Raw genomic sequence first — 25,607 nt, 5'->3', positions numbered from 1 at the left:
AGTTGCAAATGCCTTTTCTTGTACAAGAAGTATCCAGTAGAAATCACTGGATGAATTGAAGAATGGATTCATTCAGACGGTTTCAACAACAGCTTATCTACCTCCAAAGGCCACTGACCTGTTATTTGCACTGTAATCCTTTACCACAGAAAATTTGCAAAGTCCAAGCAGACAGCAAATACTACCCCCCAACAGTCACGGACAAAGAGCAAACTATGTCCGTTGAAAAGTATACTCTGGGCAAATGAGTTACAGAAAGTCCACACATACAAATGCCTTCCAAGGACTAGCCTGGATTTGGGAGAAAGAGACCTGCTGAGTCCAGCAGTTGTGTATCAGCTAGGAGACTGCACCTCGAGAGGGTCAATAATGACTCCTGTCATTCTATAATGTGGGTGACAGCTTGTAGGTCTGGAAAGCTGCAGTGGTAATTGCAATAAAAGTCACTCACTAAAATGTGACAGTATCTGGAGAATTAAGTCTCACACTTCTGTATTCAGATGGAGAATTGGCCGAGGCTTGGGGTGCTCGGGGGCCAGGGGGAGCCTTCCTCAACAATGGATGAGGTTTTGCCATTGAACAAGGTCAATTCTTTGTTCCCAGTCTCCTCAGCTATAAATTGAAGATGTAACTTTGTTTCATTACATTTAAGAGCATTGAAAACATACCAGGCATGTTATAAGATGAAATATCCCTACTCCAACAGGTTCAGAATAGAAATGAAATTTACATATTAAAATAAGAATATTTTCAGAAACTAAGCTGTCCCTTTCATTATTGTACTGGAATTCCAGTTCAATACAATAAGAAAAAGAAAAGTGGCATGCAAGTTGCAAAATAAATTATAATATTTATAATTATAGTTTTCTTAGGAAATCCAAAAGAATCAAAAAAATCTCCTCAGATTATAAGCAATTGCAGAACAGTTTCAAGATGTAAGGTTAATATATAAGAATGCATTACTTTCCTATATACTGACAGTTGGCAATAGAATTTAAAATTAAAAGGACAGACCATTTACATTAGCGTCCACTCCAAAAAAAAATATTTGTAAATACAAATCTGTAATAAGAATTTTTTGTCACTGGTCATGGTGGCAAGTCTCTTCAGAGGTAGAGGCAGGCAGCTCTCAATAACCACTGGCCACCTGTAGCTCTTCATCGAGGTGTGGGACCTTGCCGAATTTCTTGGGCTCATATTGTCAGGTCAAGTGGTGTTGTCATTATGTCGTCTCATTCAGCAACTGTATTTTTGAGATGCTATACATGCACACTCCATGTCACCTTATAAGATACTGTCTAGCAACAGGCATCCTGGTCCTCTGGCTCTTACAGTCTTTCCTCCCCCTCTTCTGTGAATTTTTCCTGGGCCTGAAATAAGGATATATTTTAGTTGTGTCAATATAAGAATTTACCAAGAAGTTTCCTACAAGACTTGCATAAGGGAAGTTATAAAACTTTTTAAAGGAATCAAAAATCTAAGCAGACATACAGATATTCCATGTCCATCACAGAACTTGGCATTGTCTTGTTTAGCTCCTTTCAGGATGGTTCATAATGTCATAATAGCAATCCTATATATTTTACCAAGACATTTTGCAACAATTGGCAAGCTGACTCTAAAGTTTATATATGAAGAGGCAAGAGATTCACAATAGCCAAACAATGTTGAACAAACTCAGAGAACTGACAGCACTCAGCTCTAAGGTTGACCAAAAGCTACAGTTACTGGTGCTATGAAGCACTAGCAGAAAAAAAGGCAAGTAGGCAAAAGAAAGAGAACCGAGAGCCTAAAACAGACCCTTAGAAATACAGTCGATGACCTTTGAACAAAAGACTAAAGGCAGCACAATGGAGAAAAGGTAGTATTTTAGACACATTAACAACAGAATAACCACATAGAGGAGGAGGAGGAGGAGGAAGAGGAGGAGGAAGAGGAGGAGGAGGAGGAGGAGGAGGAGGAGGAGGAGAAGGAGAAGGAGAAGAAGAAGAAGAAGAAGAAGAAGAAGAAGAAGAAGAAGAAGAAGAAGAAGAAGAAGAAGAAGAAGAAGAAGAAGAAGAAGAAGAAGAAAGGAGAAGGAGAAGGAAAGGGAGAAGGAGGAGGGAGAGGGAGAAGGAGGAGGAAGAAGGAGAAGGAGAAGGAGAGGGAGAAGAAGAAGGAGAGGGAGAAGAAGAAGGAGAGGAAGAAGAAGAAGGAGAGGAAGAAGAAGAAGGAGAGGAAGAAGAAGAAGAAGAAGAAGAAGAAGAAGAAGAAGAAGAAGAAGAAGAAGAAGAAGAAGATTGTGTCTAGACATAAGCTACAAATTTGATAAAAAATTAACTTTAAGTGTATCCTAAGCATGAATTGAAACACAAAACCACAAGACTCTTGAGGACAATATAAGAAAAAACATAGAGGTGGCTTGGGTTTGGCGATAACATTTTAGACATGACACAAATGGCACAATCTATAAATTAAAGAAATTATAATAAAATAAATAATTTCAATAAGATTAATTTATATGATCTTAGACACTTCCAAGGAAATAAACAGCCACACCACAGACTTGAAGGAAAAAAAAAACATATAGAATTGCTACCAAAACCATGTAATCAACCAGACATGGTGATGCATGCTTTTAATTTCAGCAGGCATTTCCTGGCTTTAATTTCAGCACTCTGGAGACAGAGACAGGTAGATCTCCTTCAGTTTAAGGCCAGCCTGATCTACATATGTCCCTGGATAACCAGAACTACATGGTAAGACCCTTCTCAGTAAAATAAGCAAAACAAAAACTATGTAGCTGAATCTTAAGACTTAACAATAAGGAAATACCTCCCTTATAAAATACTGGACGCAGATCTTAAGATACCTCATAAAAAATGCAGTGATGATAACTAAGCAACCAGGAAGGAAGCTCCACATCACAGGTGACCCAGGGCTAAAAAACATTGTCATAGATTCTACCCTTGCTGATTATCCAAAAGAGATGGAAGTTTAGCTGATGCAAACGCCTTGTACAAATATTATAAAACATTTGGTCCTAAATTTCAAGCCTGGAGACAACTAAAGTTCTGTTTGTTTATTTATACAGTCTTACTTCATAGAGTAAGAGGTTCAAACACATGACAATCTTCCTGGCTCTGCCTCTCGAGTGCGGAGATTATATGTGGGAGCCATCATGCCAGCTCCAAGATGCCTTTTCATAGGTAGATGGAAAAATAACCTACAATATATTCATGTCATGAATATATTATTCAGCACTAGAAACAGATGAGTTGTCATTCTTTGAAAAGACACGGAGGAAAAATAAATATGCATTTATTTTTCCTAAGAAAAATTTACATCCTAAGAAGCCAATATGAAAAGGTTACATACAGCATAACGTTCAGGAAAGGGCAAATGTTACAGAGGCAAAAAGCATCAACATTTACCAAGGGTGAGGGAGAAGAAAGAGAGATAAACAGACAAGACTGAGGATTCTCAGCACAGCATAGCTCCTTCATACCTCACTATCATGGGGGCACATCACAAATCTGCCAAGAGCATAGCATGCACAGTACTGAAGATGAACTCTGCTGGGTGTGGTGTGGAGCCTGTAATTGCAACTACTTGGGAGACTAAGGCAGGAAGATCATGAGGTTCAGGCCTGCCAGGGCTACAGATTTAAAAACCCCAACGTAGGAAACTTAGTAAGACACTTAGTAAGATTCTAACGGTTTTGGGTTTAAATGCAAGTCTGGGGGGGGGGCATTTCAGGAAAATTATAATGAATAAAAATGTAAAGGTGTGAGACTATCACTAAAGTCCTGAACTGATCCCCAGTACTGAATAAAGGGTAATACATGAGGACAGGCTCGGGGAACAGATGGAAATGGAAATCACTATATCTTTGCCCAGTTGTGTGGTGAACTTAAAATTCTCTTGAAAAAAAAAAATGTCCATGGCTGGAAAGGTAGCTAAGTAATAAAATTCTCATCCTTCATGCACAAGACCTTAGGATCAATCTGTGATGCTGCCAAATTTATTCCACACAAATAACCAGAAAATAAGACAAAGTCAAGATACTGTATCATATATAATTGGTTAGGACTAATCAAAACAATCTTATTAGATATGACCTTAAGGATTAATATACACAAAATGATATACAATAAACCTTTTGAAAGTGGCCTTTGTAACTCTCATAATTTAACTCTATTACAGTATTGAGTTAGTAGTTTAGGCTATGAAAAACCAGAAGCTCAAAAATCAAAGCTGAGGTATATCAGAGGCTGAAGACAGCTGCTAAGTGGCAAGCTCCCGGAGAACAAAGGTACAGCAAATATTTGATTAGTGAATGGAAGAATGGGGCATAACTCAAATCACATCCCAATATCCTCAAAATGCCTTACAACCCTTATAAGTCTGCCTATGCAAAAGATCTTTAGAGCTGCCTGCAATTACTTTGCCTTTACGTGTCTTCGTTTCTAAGACAGATCTTCGTCTGCCACCACAAATATGTCACTAAATAGGACAGTGACTTAAAGTACAATTGTTGTCATAAAATGAATAAGGAACTCAACCACAAGACAACAAAAGCCTAAAAGATAACAAGATCTTTATAGAAGAATTTTGAATATATTTAATAATATTTTCCTTAAAGTAACAGTTCTCTTTACAATAGCTATGTATACGTACATATATACATATATATAATATTACTATGTGTCTCCTCTTGAACAGTAAACATGAGGTCAATTTCATCACGGCAAATTCAAATCCAGAGGCTTGAGCTTTGCTTAGATTTTCTTTGTCATCCCCTTTTGTAGATTGGCTAAGTCAAAATTATTGAATCCCAGCTCATCTCCATAAACCTTGTAGTGAATCCAGTGTGGCATTAACAATCAAGAAAGCCCACCACGCAGCCAACAACATTAAGCTAGATTGGACTTACCTGCCCGATACAGGGTTGCTTAAAGTGTTATTAGATGAGCATCTCAATCTCAATTTTTTTTTTTAACAAGCCACTGAGTGATTTGGTTTCTGTACAAAGCATGATAGAGGACTGCTTAGAGGAACACAGAGTACCCACAGAGGATCTGCATAGCACCCTGTCATTACTGACATCGTGGAAGCTGCATCTTAGCGTCTCGGTTTCAGTTAAGTTTCTACTTACTATGCTTTTGTTAGCACATTAATTAGACATAACAATGGGTTCGATTATGACTATTCCATATGTGATCAAAAACACACACAATATATATATATGTGTGTATATATATATACACACACACATATACACACATAAATATATATACACATATGTATACATATATGCATATGTACACACATATACATATATGTATACACACATATATATATGCATATATGTCTACACACACACAGAGCGATGGATATATATATCCATATTTGTGTGTGTGTATGTATAACTTTCTGAGGTCTTAATTTTCCCTTGATCAAAGGAGGATCCAGGGTATGATGATTCATCCAGCCTTTTCTCTTCTTTCTAATTCTATAAAGTATTCTGAGTATTTTCCCTAGCGTCTAAACACTATTCAGTTCCTTAGAAGTGGAACTGAGTCAGATATGGTGAGTAAAAAAACCCATCACTCTCAGAAGAAAAAAAGGTTTACCTATATGGGAAATACTGTGACCTTTTCTAAGCACTATATACATAGGCACGCTTGATCCTTACAATCAAAGTAAGCACTATTATCTTGTTATATACATTTAACCTAGAGGAGCCTCAAGTGCTGGATGAAGTTCTGTAGTTAATTTGAGGGTCATGACTAGCAAGTAGTGGGGTTGGGTATAAATCTTGGCAATAGGGCTTCAAAGTCAGTGCTCCACATCATCCCACGCTGCTGTGTCACACTCTCCACCCTTATGGCAAACACTGATTGTTTCAGCTTCCCTGCATATTAACCAAGCACTAGGGGTCAGGCTGAACATGGTGTCAGAGGTGCATCAGGAAAGGAGACAAACACTTCACATTCAGTTTCATGTGATTAAAAGTAAACTGTTGTTGGAAAATAAGATAACCAAAAAGGCCGCTGAATGCTAAGACTGTATTGTGTTTTAAAAAAATGAAAATCTCAAAAATACTTAAGATTCTTGGACATTATTATTCCAGTCTAAATGTCTGTCCTGCTTGTCAAAGGTCTTCAATGTGCCTAGTTTCTCACTCTTAATACTCAGGTCATCCTTGTGCTAGACTGCAGGGTCTTTACTGTAGGGTTAATACTTTCCTCATAGAGATTCTCACTCTGCCCCAGTGAATAGGGCAGTAGGTATTTAATGGGTATTTGTTAAATGAGTGAGGGTGTTTGCTAAGTTAATATAATTTTTTAAAAGTACATCCTAGAAAAACAATAAAATCTCTTCCTTTTCCTCTCCTTGTAACAAAATAAATACATTTAACAGACAGCCAGGTTACCTAGAATTTTATGGGTCAGTTTACTGAGTTCAAAGCAAAATGGTGTGTGCTCACCCTTGAATTTTCTGACACACATTGGGTTTTATTTAGTTTTACTCTTCAATACTATTTTTAGTTAAAAGTATGTTTAAGGATGAGATATAACTCAGGGGTAGAGCACACGCCTAGTATATAGAAGACTTTGAGTTTCATCCCAAACACATGGGTGGGGGAAGCTTAATTAGACATGACTTAATAGGGGCTAGATGGATGGCTTTGTGGTTAAGAGCACTGGCTGGTCTTCCAGAGGCCATGGGTTCGATTCCCAGCACTTATTTGTTGGCTCATGACAGTCATAACTTCAGTCCCAGGGATCTAACACTTACTTCTGGCCCCCTGGACAAGCATATGGTGCACAGACACACATGCAGACAAAACACCACACAGTTAGATATGACTTAATGTCAAAGCCTCCCCTTGAAGTTCACAAAGGAAAAAGCAATCACGCTTTAATATGAGAATTAATTTTTTGTTCAAAATGTGATATTCATAATTGAATTAAATAGGTATTGGCTAATCTTTACTTCAAGACCTTGTTAGGATTATAATGATATCCTATGACAATATCACAAAATGACCTGATGAACAAAATTCTTTTAATAGCACTAGATGAGAAAAGTTCAAAAAGAAGAAATGTCTCCCAAATTAAAATATTCTGGAGTGGTAGAAGCAGAATGAATGCATGCTTGCTTATGATTTAGGTCTCATGGCCTCCCACTGACCCGGTGTGCATTTAAAATACAGTAGGAGGGAGAGGAGACAGCAGAGGCTAGTGGGAGAGAATATGACTAGTGTTCATGATATTGTGAAATTAAAAAAAAAAAAAAACACCTAGACAGTTCATGGACAAGCATGAAGATCTGTCAACTACTGCCCATATATGCAAAAATGCATAGGCTGAGCAGAGATGTCAAATTAAATTTTATTTTTCTGGTATGTGAAAGGGTGAAATCAGAGATGACAATGACTGGGAGTTGGTCGCACACTATAAAGTGGAGAGGCAAATCAGTCTTTCAGAATCCGTAGAAGAAAGGTAAAGGCTCATCGCTGGGGGCTGAAGACGCTTCTTGGGTGTGTTCTTGCCCAGCAGACAGCTGTTGAATGAGCTGCGATAGGGTCAGCCTCAGCTCACTGTCTTTGGAGCTTTCTTAGAAACTAATTCTTCGACAGCTAATTAATAATGAAGCATCTACTTTACACGACAGCACTAAGGTCTTTTTCTATCCCAGCAACGAAGAAATTAGCCAAGAGGAGGGCTAAGCTCACGTTAAGCAATCAAGTCACAAACCTACACCTGCCATTTAAAAGACCACTGACGATCCCGACCAACTGTTTTAAGCTATGTTACATCGAGTCGAATACATGGAATAAAAGTAGGCTCTAAGAAGAAAAACTTTTAGTGAAGCAGCAAGAAAAGCAGACACAAGACAATGCACCCAGCGCCGGGCTGTGGTGGCTCACGCCTTTAATCCCAGCACTCGGGAGGCAGAGGCAGGTAGATTTCTGAGTTCGAGGCTAGCCTGGTCTACAAAGTGAGTTCCAGGACAGCCAGGGCCACACAGAGAAACCCTGTCTAGAAAAAAAAAACAAAAAAACAAAAAAACAAAAACAAAACAAACAAGCAAACAAAAAGACAACGCACCCAGCTTTACGAACCAGAGTAACCTGAGGTGGAATTTCATTACCTAAACTTCCAAGTAAACACTGCTGATTAAACGTGGAATGTGGGTCTGGGACGAATACATTTGTGCTCCTGTTAAAGGTTATCGTTGCTGCCCTAAGCAAACCCTCAAGCCCACGCATAGTGACACTTTAACAGAGCACCACCGGACCTGGGCTGATTGCTTCAGTTTACATGCCATTGGTCACAGAACTTTGAACCAGCCATTTTTGTTTAGAAACCTTGTAAGATGTTGTTATCTCTTTAAGTTAAACAAACCCTTGGACATACACACCTGCTGTTTAATGGATGGTGTGTTCCGAAATGGAAGATTTCACAAGTGAGGGACTGAGTGGAAGAACCCAGACAGGTCGTAAAAATCTGCTGTCTCCACTCTTCTCTGTCACTCCATTACATACAAAAGACACCTCAACCTTTCTGTTTTAGTCTCCAGGAGAGTGATCCTATATGATCCTGAGTTAGAACTTTTTAAAATTAATGTTAAGACATGAAATTAAATAGCACACATTTCTGTTTCTTTGTTTGATGAGACCCTTATTGAAATCCAGAAATTTTCCTAAACAGTTTTCTCGTACCATAATTTTGTTCTCTATTGAATTATATTAACATACCAAAGGTTTATTTTTATTTTTTAAGATATTACAGGGTTTTTTTGTTTCATTGTTTGAGACAGGTCTTCACAGCCAGGAAGCCCGGGCTGGCCTCTAACTCTCTAGGCAGACCAGGTTGACCTCAAACCCTCAAGGGTCTTCCTTCCTTTGCCTTCTTAATGGCAGGATTAAAGGCATGTACCATCCTGTTCAGCAAAAATAAATTTCTTCTTCTTTTTAAATTTTTTTGATTGTTTTATTTTTTGTCTTTTGAGACATGGTTTCTCTGTGTGGCCTTCCTTGCTTGTGTTAGAACTCACTTCATAGACCAGGCTAGCCTTGAACTCGCAGCGATCCACTTGCCTCTGCTTCTCGAGTGCTGCAGTTAAAGGCATGTGCCGCCACCACCCAGCAAAAATCAACTTATAAGTTAAAGTGACATGATTTTGTAGTAAGGAAAGTTTAAATCACTTAGTTGAATGAATTAAATTAAAAAATGGTGGTCTTCAAAATAATAAAACATCACCAGGCTGTGGACATATCACAGAGGAAACCAGCAGCCATATTAAATTCTAACTGTGTTTAGTGGGTTCTTCCTTTATTGAACATTGAAATGCACCGATTTACATTTTGTTCTAGGTTATTTTCCTGCTTCAGACTAGGCTACAATTCTCACAAGAGACTTACAATAAAGCAATAGTAACTATGTGAAAATTGCCTTTTTCAAAGTACTGGGGGAGCAGTGTAGCCAGTAATAGTGACAATTCCGGTAGACTAATATTGTCACATTTCAGTTTCCTAACCTAACTCAATCACAAACAGATGTGCCATAAAAGATCAGATCTACCCCACCAGAAATAAGAGCTGCTATAAGCCAAACGATCTGATGTAAGACAAGTGGGGAAGGAATTCAGAAGACCCTTCCTGTAACGTCAATATTAAAACACTGCCCAATAGTACATGTAGCCGTGTAAATGTTTTTGAAGAACTTTAATCTGGGGCTGTGCTATGTGACATAAACCCTTAATCCCAGCACCAGAGAAGCAGAGGCAAATGGAGTTCCAGAGAAGGAGAAATAATGGAAGGGGTAGAGGAGGAGGAGGACGAGGAGGACGAGGAGCAAGAGGAAACAGAAGAGTGAGGAAGGTTAATCTACCTGCCGGTCAGTGGACCACGCATGCGCTATCCAGGTCACCACAGACCCTCACTTTCATCGGTCCTGCTGAGTTTCTAACTTCTATATGTTCAACGGCCCTAGAACCTAACAGAGCAATGACAGCTTTAAGGAAATCTTTTTTGTCACATCAACGAAGGGAAAGGTGGAAAATAGGCAGAGCCTTTCAGCAGTGTCATGAATCCCTGCTGTTGTGGTGAGAGATGAGGCGCTGAGGCCTTCTCCCTGCAAGGCACCAGAGGATCAACTTAGAGCTTGGTTCTGAACAAGACCTTCCAGTTCATCTGTACTGAGTCCCTTCCTAAGCAAACGTCTGTTAGACGCACACGTCGGTGGGCACGGCTTCATCAACGACCCTCAGCTGAGGGGGAGCCCAACCATTGCAGAGGAGCCCCATCACAAGACACGGTGCTCAGGCCCAGCAGGAAAGAATTTGCTGCGTTCTACATGCCTATGAATGGACATGATCAATGACATGTGGTTAGCGTCTCCTATGTTGATCTCAGTGAAATGACATGACTCATGTGGCTCATGTTGCCCATCTTCTTCATGAATCAGTTGTTCATTTTCTTACTCGCTGGCAACCCATTTAATTGAAAAATAAAATCTTCATACAATATATTTTGATCATGATTTTTTTTCCCTACCCCAAGTCCTCCCAGATCATTTCCTATCTCGTTTCCTACCCACCCAACTTTATGGCTTTCTCTATCTCTCTTTAAAACAAAATAACAAAACAAAACCAAGAAACAAACACATGTGCATGCACACAAACACACACATAAAACCACAAAAAGAAAAATCGAAATAAACAAGCAGAAGAATAAATAACACTTCTTAGAATTGGGAACAAAACACCCATGGAAGGAGTTACAGAAACAAAGTTTGGAGCTGTGACGAAAGGATGGACCATCTAGAGACTGCCATATCCAGGGATCCACCCCATAATCAGCTTCCAAACGCTGACACCATTGCATATACTAGCAAGATTTTGCTGTAAGGACCCAGATATAGCTGTCTCTTGTGAGACTATGCCAGGGCCTAGCAAACACAGAAGTGGATGCTCACAGTCAGCTATTGGATGGATCACAGGGCCCCCAATGGAGGAGCTTGAGAAAGTACCCAAGGAGCTAAAGGGATCTATAACCCTATAGGTGGAACAACATTATGAACTAACCAGTACCCCAGAGCTCTTGACTCTAGCTGCATATGTATCAAAAGATGGCCTAGTCGGCCATATCTGGAAAGAGAGGCCCATTGGACTTGCAAACTTTATATGCCCCAGTACAGGGGAATTCCACGGCCAAAAAGTGGGAGTGGGTGGGTAGGGGAGTGGGGGGGAGGGTATGGGGGACTTTTGAGATAGCATTGGAAATGTAAATGAGGAAAATACCTAATAAAAATATTTTTAAAAAAGAATAAATAACACAAAACTTGCTTAAGAAAAAATAAGACAAAAAGTCTACAGAAATTGAGTTTGCTTTATGTTAACCAACTATTCCTCGTCATCGGGCCTTCCTGGAAATGTGGTTAATTTACGCAGTGAGACGCCATTGGAGGAAACTGATCCTAATTTTTCTTTCTTTTCTTTTCTTTTCTTTTCTTTTCTTTTCTTTTCTTTTCTTTTCTTTTCTTTTCTTTTCTTTTCTTTTCCTTTCCTTTCCTTTCCCTTCTCTTCTCTTCTCTTCCTTTCCTTTCCTTTCCCTTCTCTTCTCTTCTCTTCCCTTCTCTTTTCTTTTCTTCCCTCCACCCCCACCCCCCTCCCCCCCGTGAGTATCAGTTGCGTGTACTTCTTGGTGAGCGGTGTGTCCACTCTGCTCCAGCTTCTCAGTGCTAGGACCCCATCTGGCCTCAATCCGCGGAGCTCTCTGTGTGCTGCCACATCAGTCCGTTGCTTCCTTGGGCCCCTTCACCCACTCTGGCTCTGACAATCTTCCTGCCTTCCTCTTCACATAGTTCTCTGAACCTTTAGGAGACAGCGTAGTTGTAGACAACACATGTAGGATTAAGTGTTCCAAACTCTCTGCACAATCTTTTTTATCTCCTGACCAAGGATTTCCTTGCTCCTTTAAGTCAGCCATTTTAGTTTCAATTATTTCAATCCCTTTGTGCATTTTTCCCTCACCCTCTTTTTCTCTCTTTCATTTTGTTATAGTAACATATTAAATACACACACATAGTAACATATTAAATACATCAAATGACAAGTACTCTGAATAGTACCCCCAAATTTCTTTCCAGAATACCATATATATTTGTTACTATATATATTTATACTCACTAGGTATATTAACCACACTTCAGGAAAGGCCCCATACCTGGGAGCAGTTGACCAACACAAAGTAAACTCGGTAGTATTTTTGCTTTTTGTCTCATTTTGCTTTGTTATACTTCTTCCACTCAAAAATATATAATGTCAGAGAAATTGCAAGAAGGCCAAGACCAGGGTCTACAGTATGGTCTACACTGCAGGTTTCAGGCCAATCAGGGTTACATCTGAGATCCTTTCTCAAGTAAATAAATAAATAATAATAATACACCATTTCCTGTCAAATAAATTTCAAACTCTTATAATATACTAGGCTCTGTATTCAATTCTTAAAAGAAAGTAGGCAAAAAAAAAAAAAAACCAAACAAGTCCTCAAAATATGAATCGTTCACCCAATGTAGGATGATAAATGAGACCTTTTCTAAATCAGTGAAAAGCCAACAAAGTAGAAACACAAAACGTCAAAAGAAGGAAGTTTACATAATTGGTGTTTAATAAGCAGTCATCATGGCCAAGAGAGCCAAGCTTTTGTTAGGGCAAGAAGATATACAAAGAAGCAGGAATGGGGGAGGGGGGAGAAGGGGAGGAAAAGAAGAAAGAAAGAGAGAGAGAGAAAGTATGAAAAAGAGAGGAAAGAAGAAAGGAAGGAAGGAAGAGGAGGGAGGAGAAGGAGGAAGAGGAGAAGAAGAAGAATCAGCAGAAAGAGGATTAGGCATAGAAAGACCATCCATGCATTGGCAAACAAGAGTAATGATTGATTTAGACTGTCCTCGAGCTAGATGAAGGTAAAGATCTAGACAGCAGGAGACCAGTGAGGACAATAGAATGATCTGCAAAGATCTCGCCCTAAAGGCAGGGACAGAGACCAGGGATGTGGGTTTCAGCAGCAGATGTCCCAGGATCCAGCCAATTTACTGAAGACAGGAAGGGGAAGGAAGAGGCAAAATAAATAGACATAGGCATGAAAATAGACACACATTTATCATCTCTTTATTCAATGCATTAAGGAAATTTTAATTTTTATAGAAGAAATGCAAAAAGATAGAAATGTTAATATCTACCCATCATCATAGAGTGTCCAAGTGGCATTATCATCTTGGCAGTTTGGGCTCAGGAAGACTCTACTGTTTCATTTCATTCACATGCCTAGCAAAAGCAGAAGGAAAATGGTCTCACTCTGGACTGGTCTTTTGTTTGTCTTCTTTTCCAAACCTTAGATGTGAGATTCTGACTATAAATAAGAGACACTACATTCTTTTTGAGAATGAAATGGAAAGCATTTTGAGGAGAAGGAGAGGAAGTCATGAGGAATGAGGATAGGATGAGTGCACTCAGACCTAGCAGTCACTAAAGGGAAATCAAGAGGTAGGGATTCGGATAGACTGAAGGGAAAGCCAAAAGCCGTTGTCACTGCCTCTCACTAGAAACTCTTGAAAATGGTCCCAAAAAGTACCCATCTGGGCCAAAATGGCGAGACCCTCTGTAGAGCAGAAAGGACCATAATTACACGGTATTTAGGAAGCTCTTAAACTAGCAATGTCTCACCATCTTAGTCCTTTACCTTCATCTAGCCCATGTACCCTCTAAATCTATCATTCCCTCATGTTCATCCACGCTATAGCATTGAATCTTCTGTCTCTCTGTGTAGGGGGGAGGCATGTTATATGCATGTTTGCTTGTATGTACAGGTACATGTGAGAGAAAAAGAAATAGAGGAAGACAGTGCAACATAGAGACAGAGAGAGCTCATGTGGAAGCCAGGAGACAACCTTGAGTCCCATCCCTCTGGTAGCATACACCTCTTCATCTTTTCTTTTGAGAGAGTCTCTCACTAGCCTGGAGCTTGCCAAGTAGGTAGGCTAGCCAGCAGCTCTGTCTCCCCAGTTCTGGGACAACAACTGTGAGCCACCACACCGGGTTTTTTTTGTTTGTTTGTTTTTTGTTTTTTGACATGAGTTCTAGGGGGTCAAAGTCAGATCCTTGTGTTTGCGAAAAGCAAGTATTTGCTGACCATCTCCCCAGTCCCGAAACTGAATCTTAACAGTTCAGTCACATCCTAAACAAACAAGTAAGAGGTGTGTACAGTAAGCTCATGGGCCAGCAGATGGGAGTGAAGGAAGAGTTTTAGAACTTTGGTGGATTTGACTCACTTGTTATGAAATGTGACAACATCCAAATGTGGTCCCTGCAAAGCTTCACCCTGGGCTTAAGTGCAGAAGGCACTACGGCATGGGCAGCTACACAGGAATTCAAGTGTCCTCAAAGGATCATTCACACTCCTAGATCAGATAGCCTGTGATAGGATAGGATCCTGAGGAATATGCAATCACATTAAAATAAAGACTAAAAATAGTCTCAAGTGAAAGAATAGGCCCTTCTGTATTTGGCAAGTTTGGTAAGTTAAATCCTAACCATACTTTGTGTTAGCCCCAAATCAGAAGTGAAGTCCTGGCCACTGCCATCACTCTGCACAGCGTTAAGTCATCATGATGATGCTGCCTTGAGATAAGAACATGGTGTTCTGAGCAGATCTCGGGCACAATGGCCCAAACCATGTTAGAAGGTAACAGTCCCTTTGGCAAGAGTTTATCAGAAAGTCCAATGTCACATGGAAAATTCATCTAGAACATTCACAACATGTCTTATCCTGGAGAACCCACCCACGCATGTTTATCTATTCTGTGTTCTTCTACGAACCTCACCAGTTCTCGAAAATTTGTTGACTCTGGCCACAAAAATACTAACCACTTAGAGGTTAGAGGTCACTTAACACCAAATTAAAACTTGCCAATACCACCCCAGGAGAGCAGCAAGGAAGGCACCCTTCTTTCTGCTTTTTGTCCATTCTTGTCAACCTTGTCCATATCGTTTCCCATACACTTTCCATGTTTCTCTCATTTCAAAAAGACCTCTGGCATTTATCACTGGCACAAGGGTTACTGATTGCTCATCTCTGGTATGACTCTCCTTTCCTGGGGAGAATTTCTTAGATCATTACTTTCTTCTAGCTTTTCTCTCCAATGGGATTTGGAAATCTCTTGCTTCTCAGGCAGGGAATGTAAGGGGGAAAATAATCAGAAGTATTTGCCATTCCAAAGTTACTCTGACGAATATGCTCCAAACACATGACATCATTACCTGGAGGAAACCGTCCTAGCCTCCCATGTTCCTCAGGATGTCGGCAGAGTAGCAGAACACGCTTAGTAAAGCACATTCTTCAACAGAATCCCACACTGTGAATGATCCAATCAATTTAAAAATGAACTTCCACTTGCCTAAATGCTCTCCAGAGTGTGCCAACTCAAGAAAATACTTCTCTATATATGGAGAAAAATGCCTTATGTGTCATATGACCTCAATAGACATGAGAGGAGACCACTCTACCACCATTTTACTAAATTAATGTACTTTCGAAGTGAATTCTAAACACTTATCCTTATACCCACAGAGAAGTGTAGCTCTTGCCATTATTAAAGAAGCTTCGACGTACAGCAGATGAAGGCTGCTCCATCTATGGACTGAGGCTTTTCCATAATGTGTGTAAGAGATGCACATCTAGTCAAAATGCAGAGAGTGCAGACTATGGAGTGCCCAGCCTAACTTCAGTGTGACTCTCACACCTACAGCTCAGGAAACATCCTAGAGAATGGGGACAGAAAAGATATAAGAGCCAGAGGACCAGGATGCCTGCCGTGAGACAGTGACTTCTAGGAATGGTAGGGATGCTTCATTCATAAAATCTTTAAAAAAAAAAATTATTGCATAAGACTTTGCAACCAGGTCTTCTGAAGCATTCTGCCGCTGGATTTGGTCCACTCTCTAACCAATCTTGAGTAACACTAGTTATATGGAATGGCTGCAATGAGAAGCCTCTTCACCACCCCAGGGAATTGTTCCCATCTTTGAACCTTTGAAATCCAGCATTAAGCTTCAATCTTTTTGAATGACATTTCTCTTTATTACAGGGACTGAAGGATGATGGTCAACAAAACATTAGCAGAACAAGAGAAACAAAATGGAAATATATTGTTTGCAGAAATAATCATTTTACCAAAGTTATATACTACCCAGTGAGCTTTATGCTTATGCATTCCATTGAACAATTCCTCTAAGATGCTGTGGCTCTCTAGGGCCTACTTCATCCCCCCTAAATCACTGGATCTGGAACAGCATTTCTCAAGTTATATCAATGGAACCTCAGGGTACCCACAAACATTAGCAAATATTTTATTTCTTTTAAATATTCACAGCCTGAGCTCTATGGGTGCCTTATATATGTGCATATACACACATACACACACACATATACACATACATATGTACATATATACACACATACATATACACACATCCACACACACACACATACCTATACACACATACACACACACATACATATACACACATACATATACACACATATATAGACATATTCAATTTACACATATCAGTAACTCTAAAATGTGTACATAGTTAATATAATGTGATGTGCCCAAATAGAAAATTAGAGATATACTAAATAAATTAATTTCTATGGTCAGAATAGTTTATTTTTATTCAGAACTAGGAAATTCTTCTTTGTGTAGACATCTGAAGTTCCTAGAAATACCAATACTTAGGAAAATTAACCTTTTGTATTTGCACCTTTCTAAAATTCAGAACACAGCAACTCTGACTTTGTATAAATCTGTTTAAAAGGCTAGTTCTAATATTCTGTTGTCCCAATTGGGTATGAAACTTCAAAGTAATTGTATCTGCACTGGACATGGAGGCCTGTAACTGTAGTCTAAGCACCTAGGAAGCAAAAGCAAACAGATTTTGGTTTTGAAGCTGGCCTGATCTTCATAGTGAGTTTCAGGATAGCTTGGGCTACCAGTACTATCAGTCTCAAATAATAAATAAATACATACATAAATACATAAATAATAAATTTAAATACTTTTACTTACTTTCCTAATTTCTAATATGCTATGTCATCCTTGCTTCCTCTTGGATCCAGAGTTCCTGATTCAATAGCTACTAAATAAATCTGCAGTCTCCTGCAGAAGTGAGGGAAGGGTAGTTAACTTTGGAGTGTAGAGAGGAAGGAGTATATGAAGAACTAACTGGTGTCTTAACTTCCCTTAATCCTTCAGTTATTCATCTGTTTTTCATCTCTGTCTTCATAGGTACAGATTCCTCCCCTTGATGATGATATCTTAAGTGATAAATGCTATAAAAATGCATTTACTGATTGCATTTTTGTTTCTATGCACTGTGTTCGTTTGCTAGGTGTGAAACAGAAGAACACTGATAACTGGATAATATAACATTGACATCTATTCTTTCCGTTTGGGAAAGTCAGACTCTAAAGTCAATGTGGCAGTATGGCCATTCTGTCTCTGGAGGTGTTCAGGAAAAATACGTTCCATTGGCTTGTAGCCACTGGTGACACTGAATGTTTCTGTACCTGCAGATAGATTACTCAGCCTTTCTTCTCACGTGGTATCCTCCCTGTCCCCTAATCATCTCCCATTGGAGCATGTCTATGTTTATCCTATAAACAAACGAATAAGTGCTCACAAGGTTCCCCAGATTGGCCTCCTCATGCCTTAGCTTCCCAAGTAGCTGAATTATAGGAGTGTGTGTGTGTGTGTGTGTGTGTGTGTGTGTGTGTGTGTGATCTTTTCTTAAGTATATCCAGTCATGAGCTAAGTAACATTGACATTCTGTCAAAGCTGGGTCCCATCCAGCATCTATAAGTGTGAATAGGGCCAAGTAGATAGTTTCGTGGGAAAAGGAGCTTGCCACCCAACAATGTGAACCTGATTATCTGAATTCAACTCCTATAACCCATGTAACATCAAGAGAAGAGAAATAAAGGAACAAAGTTGTCCCCTGACCTCCACACAGGTGTCATGTACAACCACACACACACACACACACACAAATAACATAATTTTTAAACTATAGCATATACCTTTGGATCCCAGACACAAAACTGGACAGAGACACTATACAGTCCTGCTTCTTTGTGCATTTGCTGTACTACAGATTGATCATTAAAAGTCAGGGGGAGGTGGCCTTTTTTGTTTTATTAATGGACACAGAGAAGGGGCTCACCATCAGTCTTACCCAGACCATGATCCAGAAAGTCGTTACATGGGACATCTAACCCCAGAAAGACTGAAAATGCAATCACTGAGAAGAATAGTAGTCTCTGCGTTGTTACGATGTAACTCAAAAGATGCTGGTTACACAACGGCTTACTGATTTCAGGAGCTAATCTGTATTATTTGTTCTAACAGCAGGATACATGCATTGCTGGGGTAACATTAAAAATGTATTCTCACTACCCTCAGATACATGGTTAAGAAAAAGGTCCTTTCCCACCCATAGTTAGTCATGTATCTTCTCCCCATTGAATGGTAAAGAGAAGGATACAAATTAACTTTTGGAATATAACATTTCTTTCTCCTATTGGGGAGCATCTGTTTGAGAACTCCTGTATTTCTGTTTTGTTTTATTTCCTTTGGCGAGCTCCACTCAGTGCTACTGCTGGAACTGCCCACTACATAGCATGCAGCAGTGTGAGAGGACAGGGTTCATGTGCTCTCTGGGTCTAGGGAAAGTGGGAGGAGGACACAGGTGCCTAGTTTTCAGTGTGCACTGATCCTGAGTTTCAACTGGTAAAGAGCCATAGTCATCTGTTACCAGTTATCCTGAAGGATAAGTGGAGGTACAAATGGCTCAGCCCATTCACAGTATGTACCTATTCTGCTACATGCCAGAGCAAGAGCTCTCCATTGAGTGGTTAATGGAGTTGGATAATACCCTCCACACTGAGGGATGTGCCAACCCACCCCTATACATACACCTCTCCCCCGTTCCTCCATTTCTTTCTTCCCAAATGTGCTTACCAGATAGGACCCAAGAGTTCTAGGTCAGAAGATGGCTAACTTATTTGGTAAACCATCTTGTTTGATTGGAATGATTAACATATATGCATATTACTTATTGACATAGCATTAAAATACATTCATTCTCATGTAGCCATGTCTGCTTACTTCTCCCCTCCAAGACTTTAGCTAGAGGGGGCAGTCAGGACAGAGAATAAGTGCCTTCTAGCTCTCTTTTCTTCAGTTTCCTGGAGATACAAGATGTGGATTCAAGATTTCTTTTTTCCTCAAGTCCAACTTATCCTTGAGAAGAGCTGGTAGTGCACTTTAGCCATAAAGCTGTAACATTTCAAAGTTAGAAGGAAACTCACTAATCTAAATTTAATGTCTTGCTTCTTGATACATCTAGGGAAGTTAAATAATTCAGAAAATGTTGTGTGTTGTTGTTGTTTGTTTGTTTGTTTGTTTAATTTCTCTTTGAAGCTTAGATTTCAAGGTTTTGATAACAAATTTTCTTCTGGTGGTACCAGTCTCTTCTTTATTGAAGAATTTCAAGTTTATACATCAGGGGCCGGGCATGGTGATGCATGCCTTTAATCCCAGCACTCAGGAGGCAGAGGCAGGAGGATTTCTGAGTTTGAGGCTAACCTGGTCTACAAAGTGAGTTCCAGGACAGCCAGGGCTATACAGAGAAACCCTGTCTCGAAAAACCAAAAAAAAAGTTTACACATCAGTAGAGCAAGAAATAAAGTATATGTATCAAATTCAGAATTGTCAGCATTTTTGCTATATTGCTTCTTCTATAAACTTCCTCCTGCTTGACCCTCAAAATAAGATTCAGCAATGTGGGATTGTAGCTCTCGGTTAGTAAGCTTATCAAGCACAGAGCCCTAAGAGGAAATCCCAGCACTATAGAAGCAGCCTTGTGACACTCCTCCATCCCCCCAGCACACAAGAAGTAGAGCCAAGAGGATCAGCACTTTAGGGTCATCTAAAGCTACATAGGGAGTTTGAAGCCAGTCTAGAAGATATGTGATCATGTCTCAAAAATAAATGAATAGAGAAATTTCAAATATTCTATTCTCTCTCTTTATATTTCTGCCTGAGTTCTACATAGAAACTCCTCCAAAAGCAATAGCAGTTGGAAGCCTTAAGCTAAATAGGAAAAAAAAGCCTGAACACAGACCTGCATAAGAAAAAACAACTACATAAGAACTACATAAGAACACCAACGGCAATCACTAGATGGTCCATCCTTTCGTCACAGCTCCAAATTTTGTCTCTGTAACACCTTCCATGGGTGTTTTGTCCCCATTTCTAAGAAAGGGTAAAGTGTCCACACTTTGGTCTTCGTTCTTCTTGAATTTCATGCGTTTGGCAAGTTGTATCTTATATTTTGGGTATCCTAAGTTTCTGGGCTAATATTCACTTATCGGTGAGTACATATTGTGCGAGTTCCTTTGTGATTGGGTTACCTCACTCAGGATGATACCCTCCAGGTCCATCCATTTGCTTAGGAATTTCATAAATTCATTTTTTTAATAGCTGAGTAGCATTCCATTGTGTAAATGTACCACATTTTCTGTATCCATTCCTCTTGTCTCTAGCTGCATATGTATCAAAAGATGGCCTAGTTGGCCATCACTGCAAAGTGAGGCCCATTGGACTTGCAAACTTTATATGCCCCAGTACAGGGGAACGCCAGGGCCAAAAAGGGGGAGTGGGTGGGTAGGGGATTGGGGGGGTGGGTATGGGGGACCTTTGGGATAGCATTGAAAATGTAAACGAGGAAAATACCTAATTTAAAAAAAAGATTTAAGAATATTGCAAAAAAAAAAAACTGTATCCTTTAAGTTGCAGTCAAGTGAATACCTTTTCTTTGTATATTTTTAAGTAGTTATCAATTTAGGAGGTACTCAATAAATCTGAAATGAAAAACTTAAAAAAAAAAAAAAAGAACACCAACGGCTTGTGTTACAAGATCAAGAATCGACAAATGGGACCTCATAAAGTTGTAAAGTTTCTGCAAAGCAAAAGACAAAACGGCAACCAACAGATTCGGAAAAGATCTTTACCAATCCTAAATCCGATAGGAGGCTAATGTTCAATATAGACAAAGAGCTCAAGAAGTTGGGTTCCAGAAAACCAAATAACCCTATTAAAAATGGGGTACAGAGCTAAACAAAGAATTCTCAACTGAGGAATACAGAATGGATGAGAAGCACCTAAAAAAATGTTCAACATCCTTAATCATCAGGGAAATGCAAATCAAAACAACCCTGAGATTCCACCTCACACTAGTCAAAATGGCTAAGATCAAAAACTCAGGTGACAGCAGATGCTGGCGAGGATGTGGAGAAAGAGGAACATTCCTCCATTGCTGATGGGATTGAGAGCTGGTACAACCACTCTGTAAATCAGTTTTGTGGTTCCTTAGAAAATTGGACATAGTACTAGTGGAAGATCCAGCAATACCACTCCTGGGCAAATACCCAGAAGATATTCCAACTTGTAATAATGAAACATGCTCCACTATGTTCATAGCAGCCTTATTTATAATAGCCAGAAGCTGGAAACAATTCAGATGTCCCTCAACAGAGGAATGAATATAGCAAATGTGGCGCATTTACACAATGAAGTACTACTCAGCTATTACAAACAATGAATTCATGAAATTCTTAGATAAATGGATGGATCTGGAGGATATCATCCTAAGTGAGGTAACCAATCAAAAAAGAACACACAGGATATGCACTCACTATAAGTAGCCCAGAAGCTCAGAATACCCAAGATACAATTTGCAAAATACATAAAATTCAAGAAGATGAAAGACCAAAGTGTGGATACTTCAATCCATCTTAGAAGGGAGAACAAAATACCCATGGAAGGAGTTACAGAGACAAAGTGTGGAGCAGAGACTGAAGGAATGACCATCCAGAAACTGCCCCAACTGGGGATCCATCCCATAAACAACCACCAAACCCAGACACTATTGCAGATGCCAATAAGAGCTTACTGACAGGAGCCTGATATAGCTGTCTCCTGAGAGGCTCTGCCAGTGCCTGATATAGCTGTCTCCTGAGAGGCTCTGCCAGTGCCTGATATAGCTGTCTCCTGAGAGGCTCTGCCAGTGCCTGACTAATACAGAAGTGGATGCTCACAGTCATCCATTAGATGGAGCTCAGGGTCCCCAATGAAGGGAGCTGAAGGGGTTTGCAGCCCCATAGGAGGAAACAATATGAACTAACCAGTACACCCAGAGCTCCCTGGGACTAAACCACCAATCAAAGGAACACATAGAGGGACTCATGGCTCTAGCTGCATATGGAGCAGAGGATGGCCTAGTTGATCATCAATGGGAGGAGAGGCCCTTGGTCCTGTGAAGGTTCTATGCCCCAGTATAGGGAATGCCAGGGCCAGGAAGCAGGAGTGGGTGGGCTGGTGAGCAGGGGAGGGATGAGGGGATAGGGGATTTTTGCAGGGGAAACTAGGGAAGGGGGTAACATTTGAAATGTAAATAAAGAAAATATTTTTTTAAAAAAAGAAAAGAAAAGAAAAGGAAAGAAAAAGAAAATATTATCCTGAGTGAGGTATCTCAGACCCAAAAGGACATACAAAAAAGAAAAAAGAAAAAGAAAGAAAAAAGAAAAAAACTTCTCTGTCAAACTGGTATAATGTAAAAATTTAAAAATCCATAATAAATTCTATTTTATGTTTTTTACTTTAATCTGACAATTTACACTTTAAAGCCTTTTGTACATAAAACATTGCCATGACTAAGATTTATTGTTGACTCATAATAAAACATTATTTGAGATATAACTGTTCCCTTTTAATTTTCTTACTTGAAAGTTTATTGCCCCTTTTCTTATTACAGTAAATAAAAGAAAGCCAGGATGGAAATTATATATTCGCTGTGAATATAATTACATTTCTAGAACATGGATTTGGGAGAGGAAACATAAGCCATAGGCACACGCTTGTAAAAGATTTGTAGAATTGAACAAGTTCCACCCCCCACTCCCATTAAAGTTTCTAGTTATTCTGTAACTACTTCACTTCTATGGGGGAGAAATTGCATTTTAAAAAGAGAAAAATTACAATTCTCAAAATTTTCTTGATGTGATTTTCTGATCTCTTAGGGGGTTTTTCTGATCTTTTTTTTATTTTTGTTTTGTTTTTTGACCCAAAGTTCTTGTGAAACTGCAAAATATTTCCACCATTTATCCAGTTACACAATATATACCAAGACTTCCAGATGGCTTCTTATAACAAAGTTAGAGCAATCTTGTTTCTATTACATCCGCTCCATGAAAAATTTCCAGAGATAAATGATGCAAATACATTATGGCAGGGAGAGCAAACACTTGAGAATGCTGAAAGGTCCTCTTTCACTCTGGGGTACATGGAAAGCCACTGTGATGCTATTTAAATGCTGGGGGTTCTGCTGCATATACAGAAGACGACGAACACAGAAAAAAGTGAGCCTGAATTCTAATCCCTCTTATGCTCTATTATGCTCTGCTGTTTGGTACCTTCATTTGAGCCTATTATCATATGCAAAACATATCACGAATAGCTCACTCGCTCTCTCCCCTCCCTCCCTCCCCTCTTTCCCTCCCGCACCATAGACAGCATAAGTAAGCATAGTTAAAAGAACACATTATGGTTTTGAATCTGTATCTAATGATCCAGAGAGAACAAGACAATGGTTATAGAAAGCATCTTACTCGTGGCAATATTAAAAAGCCTGACTGACTTCCACAAGCTTAATGGGAAAACCGAAGTTTGGAAGAAAAGCATTATGACCAGAAAGAAAGCAACAAAGAGAAGACTGCAGGGTGAAAAATAAATACCAGAGACTGTGGAAAAGCAAGAGTCTGTGTCTCCAAAACCTTAGCTTTAATAAATAAATTAAAAAAAAACTTGGTAAACTATGTCAATAAATTGTGTGATAAAATAAGCTTGTCTAGATAAACACCCAGTGATTTACAATCTAATTGCTAAAGTTCATGTGTTCAAGAAACTCATATTTTACAAAAATGGTAATAGTAATGCTTCAATTTTTCCTAGAACACCAGGGTGCTATGAAAATTAAAATGTGGTTAAAATTTAACTTGTTGCTTCTATAACCAGATTAGCAACACGTTGTTTTTGGAGCCTAAACAGGCTTATTTATTATATCATAGTTATTTTAATAATGTGGCAGCCCAAATGGTGATTGAAACGAATGTGCTGTGTTATATTTTGAAGTAATACATGAGCATACAATCTCTTTTGTTGATGGAAACCACCCTGTGTGATTGTGGATCGTATATACGGAACTGAATTGAACTAGACAGATTTTTTTTTCTTCCACTGAGCCTTACAGGCTTCCTCAAAGAAAGCTACTCAAGTCTGATAGGGGCCGGGGGCCCCAGAGAAGTCCTGCTGCTTCCTGCAGATGGTTGTTTTAAATACCCAGTGCACTTCAGCTAGTCCATAAAGTGTAAGGTGAGAAACATGCCAGTCAACATACGTATACAAAGGAAAAATCAAACCACTCGACAAAGGTCCTTTCTCCTCTAGAAATCAACAGTACGTCAGAGTGAGTAGAATGTACATGTACTTTATAAATATCTAATTTTCTTGACCCGAAGATGCCTCGGGGGAACTTGGGGATGAAGACACTGCACATACAAAGAGAGACTTCCTCATTACCTTTGTGCACCATTAAGCAATCCAAATTATTCATGTCAAACTGCCAGTATTGCAGACAACTCCGACTTTCCTGGTGTCCATCCAACCCTCTGTTTGTCATGTCATGCTCAGTCCGTGGCCACGAGCACTTTCAAACATTAAGTTCTTCTTCTACCTTTGGACTTCAGACCAATAACAGATGATAGTCATTTCAATGATGTTTTACTTAAGTGGGGAAATATTCAGTGGGTACAAATAATTATAATATCGTAGCATTTGTCAGCCACTTAGTATGTGCCAAGCAGGGGATCTTACAAGGTTTTTTTTCTTCCAGGTTAACTCTCACAGGAAATGAGAAAATTGATTTTCAGAGGTTGGGTAACTTATTCAAGGCCAGAGAGCAAGTTATAAAATAAGCCACGATTCTAACCCAAATTGGACTTAACCACTTAGTATTGATTATGTTGTTAATAGAAAAGCAAATCACTAAACTCTACAGCATCTTTTGTTTACAGATGTTCAGTATCTTAGGAACACAAGCCAGGACACAGTGGCCATGCCTACAATCTCAGAACTATGGAGCCTGAGGCAGGAGAACTGCCATGAATTAGAGACCAGCCTTAGCTAAATACTGAGACCCTGTCTCAAAAACAGAGAGGATGAAACCTTATTAACTTTTCTATATATGAAACCACTAGCTTCTTAACTGTTCTGGAAGCTACAAATTAAGAAGAAAAAAAAAGTGACAAAAATTTTCTTTTAAAATGTTAGTAAAATTGTTTACTGCCAGTGATGGTCTGCTACGCCATCAATAGATCAATGCATAATTCAGCCATCATCAGAGAGGCTTCCTCCTAAAGCAGCTGGGAGCAAAGACGG

General features: G+C 39.4%; 1 long non-coding RNA gene across 2 annotated transcripts; it reads right to left on the bottom strand.

Annotated features, from left to right (window-relative positions):
- Nucleotides 1-854: 854 nt before the first annotated feature.
- Gm35999 lies at nucleotides 855-25,153 on the bottom strand. Of its 2 annotated transcripts, none has more exons than XR_389325.2 (3): nucleotides 24,750-25,153; nucleotides 13,233-13,317; nucleotides 855-1,370 (listed from the first exon to the last, which is right to left on the bottom strand). It is a non-coding gene; the product is annotated as a predicted gene, 35999 (long non-coding RNA). The 2 variants fall into 2 exon arrangements; XR_389326.2 differs by lacking the exon at nucleotides 855-1,370 and adding an exon at nucleotides 11,698-11,868.
- Nucleotides 25,154-25,607: the final 454 nt, after the last annotated feature.

The sequence above is a fragment of the Mus musculus genome, chromosome 5, assembly GCF_000001635.26.
Source record: "Mus musculus strain C57BL/6J chromosome 5, GRCm38.p6 C57BL/6J".
Classification (NCBI taxonomy): Eukaryota; Metazoa; Chordata; class Mammalia; order Rodentia; family Muridae; genus Mus; species Mus musculus.
Note: the sequence above shows the minus strand (reverse complement) of the source record. Positions and strands in the feature narration are given on the sequence as shown.